General features: G+C 46.9%; 1 pseudogene; it reads right to left on the bottom strand.

Annotated features, from left to right (window-relative positions):
- Positions 1-1,188: 1,188 nt before the first annotated feature.
- On the bottom strand, positions 1,189-2,662 carry LOC138175308 (26S proteasome regulatory subunit 6A pseudogene; annotated as a pseudogene).
- Positions 2,663-3,317: the final 655 nt, after the last annotated feature.

The following is a 3,317-nucleotide window of genomic DNA, read 5'->3' as shown; positions in this document are numbered from 1 at the left end:
CTCTTCTCAGTGGTCATCTCTGATGCAGAAACTTCCCATGCCACTGGTCAGCTCCACCAGATTGATTCAAGACCTCTAGACCTCTTGAACTCACAAGGTCACCTCTAAGCCTGCACACAACCATCCCAAGTTTGATGTTCAGTCATTTTCTCAGAAAAGGGAACAAATTTTTTTTTATTCTTAAAACCTATATTGATAGCAAAAGTCAAAGCAGCCTAAAAGTCTGGTTAAGTGTGGAGGTATAAGTGACCAGGCCATAGGGCCATTGAAATGGAATGAGGGCAGAAGGGTCCCTAGATGGGACCCTCTGCCCCAAGCTACTCAGAAACACTGGGTGGAACACTGTGCATTCTGGGGCCCAGGTGCAAGCTCATCTACCTGAGTCTCCCTGTTCTAGCTGCCACTTGGGAACAGTCCCTGTTATGTACAGGGTTGGGCAGAAAGAAAGAGGGTAGTGCTTCACCTGCCCCAGCCAAAAAAAAGGGAAGTCTAGTGAAAAATAGAGCTGCTTAATGCATAAAGGACTTGAAGGAAGAGTAAACAAGGGCATAGTCATTCCCTTTTTACATCACTTCATTTTAGTCAGTCCCTTCTGAATCTTTGGCTCTTGGGCCTTAGCAGCTGTCATTTCAAAGGGCAAGCCTTTCAATACTGAGTCACATGTGGTTTGGAACAATCTCCAAAGCTCTCTAATGCATAAGTATTTAGCCAGAATCAGGAAGGGTAACTTTGCACACAACCCGTTCGGTTCCCATTTACATTCTTTCCCTCTGTTAAATATCTGCTGTCCTTAGCCTATCAGTTGGAGCAACTTGGCACAATTGTTCATATCCCTAATTCTTCTGGAGAGTTTTCTGGGATCATAGGGAGGCTTGAGCACTGTCCTTCCAAATGCTTCCTCCCAGGTTCCTTGTGCTAAAGAGTTTCAGTGAGATCTGTGTGGCACCTAACTGTCTCTTAAGGGTTGGGTAAAACGTCTCAGCCAGTCCATTCAGCTCCATCCTTAAGCAATCCCAAGCCAGACAATCTTTAAGAATGGACTTGGAGATCTCAATCATCCCCAAATACAAAGTTATGCAAATCCAGCAAACAATATTTTTCAAAGCTTGTCAGAAACAATTGCCTGTTTAGTATTTGTAGAAAACCTGTCCTAATCAAATAGAGAAAAAGAAGAAATAGATAAAATAATTTCTTTTTTTATCATTGGGGGAAAACAACCCCAACCTTCTTTATTGTTACTACTTTTACTGGCAAGCCAGATAAATGAGTTGATCCCAGGCTTGGGGCTGGGGCTCCCCAGCCCTGTCAAGCGTAGTACTGCAAATTGACTTTCTTCTTGGCCTGCACCTCCAGGATGCCCTCCATGTAGTCTTCATGGGTGAGCTCATGAAGGTGGCTCCCTGGCAAAGTGCAATCATGCCCACTTCCACACACACAGCCTTGCACTGGGCCCCATTGAAGTCATCGGTGCAGAGAGCTAGTTCCTCATAGTTCACGTCAGGGCTCACATTTATCTTTTGGGAATGGATCTGCATGATCCTTGCTCAGGCTTCCTCATTGGGCATTGGGAACTCAATCTTGTGGTCCAGGCAGCCAGAGTGCAACAAGGCAGGGTCCAGGATGTCCACCCTGTTTGTAGCAGCAATCACCTTGACTTGAGTGTTAAGCTGAAATCCATCCAGCTGGTTCAGGAGTTCCAGCATGGTCCTCTGAACTTCTTGATCCCCTGCCTTCTCAATGAAGATAATGGAGGGAGCTTTCTCTTTGGCCAATGCAAAGGCATCCTGAACAAGCTTCGCTCCATCCCCAGTGAACATCTGTATCAGCTGGGGTCCAGCCAATTTCAAGAATGTGGCCTTGGTCTGGGCAGCACATGCATGGGCTAGCAGGGTTTTTCCAGTACGCGGGGGTCCATACATCAGTACTCCCTTTGGAGGCTAGATCCCCAAATTCTCAAATTTCTCTTTATGATTCATTGGCAATATGATAGCCTCTACCAGCTCCTGGATTTGCTTGTCCAGCCCTCCAGTGTCACTGTACTGCTCTGTGGGCCTCTCATCCACCTCCATGGCCTTCACTCAGGAGTCATACTCGGTGGCAAGGATCTCAAGGATCAGGTAGGAGTCTTTATTTACTCCCACTAAGTCTCTGGGTTTCAAATTCTCTGCATCAACCAAACCAATCACTGGCAGAAAATAGGTCTGTCGGTAGAGGTTTTGATCACAGCACATTTGCCCTTTCTCTGGAGTCAAGGTCAATGTTTGCGCCATCTTCTTCTTGATCACTGGGGTCAACATCTAGCAGCTCGATGACGTTGGAGACAAGGTAGGGCAGCGTCTTGTTCACTTTAATCTTCTCACTGTTCTCTTTGATCTTGTCCTTCATGGCCTGTAGTTCGTGTGTCACACGGAGTACTTCACTTTTCATGATCTTGATCTCACTGTCCAACAGACGAGTCCACTGAATAATCTCCTCTGTGGACATTTTGAGCACTTCCTCCCCAATTCCATCTTGTTCGGCCTCGTCCCACATGGATGCCATCTTCTCCTACCAAGTCACTGGGCCCCCACTTCAGGCCGCACATTAGACACTGGGCCGAGAGATCCATGGGGCGGGGGGCGCAAGCAGGGATAAATGCCCAGAGCCGAGTCCCGACCAGCACCGCCTAGGCCGGCCTCCTGCCCTGCGGCCTGGGCTGCATTCGCAGCCTCCTTCGGTAAGCCGATGCTCCGGTGGGCGGCTCTGGAGAATCTGCTAAGCTGTTTGGGGGAGGGTCGGGGGTGGCAAAGAGCTAGATAAAATAAATTTAACAAAAATGAAAAACAGAGAGAAAAAAGGTAAAACTGAGTTACCCCTCTCAAAAGGAAACTCTAGTCCCAAGTAAGCTCCCAGAACATTGGGGAAGGGTCTCTCCTAAAGAAATAGCGTCCTAGGGTTGACTGAAGGCCACCCTTTCATGCTCAGGTGAGAAACTGAACAAGTTTGGGTGCAAATTCCCTTGGGTTCTTTAAGCACACAGGACAAACTATACATTTCCCTAGTGGATCCACTGTCAATATAAAGTGCTACCCAGATGGACATTCAGACGACATTCCTCCAGAAGTCTATACAAAACATAGGGTACCCAGATCTTTCACAATCCCATGTCAATGCATAGGATAAATGGTACAGAAGTTCTGAAGTCACTCTGTGATAATACAAGCAGATTTGGTTCAAAAAGAAAGAAGAAAAAGCTTACTTGTGCCCTAAATATCTGTGGGGCTCCCAAAAGGAGACTAAAGCACACAGGATTGATAGGAATCAGTGCTTCCCTCAAA

The sequence above is a fragment of the Petaurus breviceps genome, unplaced genomic scaffold (genome assembly GCF_028583685.1).
Source record: "Petaurus breviceps papuanus isolate PSGF00001 unplaced genomic scaffold, PetGlider_PUasm1.0 77, whole genome shotgun sequence".
NCBI lineage: Eukaryota > Metazoa > Chordata > Mammalia > Diprotodontia > Petauridae > Petaurus > Petaurus breviceps.
The sequence above is the reverse complement of the archived record's forward strand: the minus strand, read 5'-3'. Positions and strand labels throughout refer to the sequence as shown.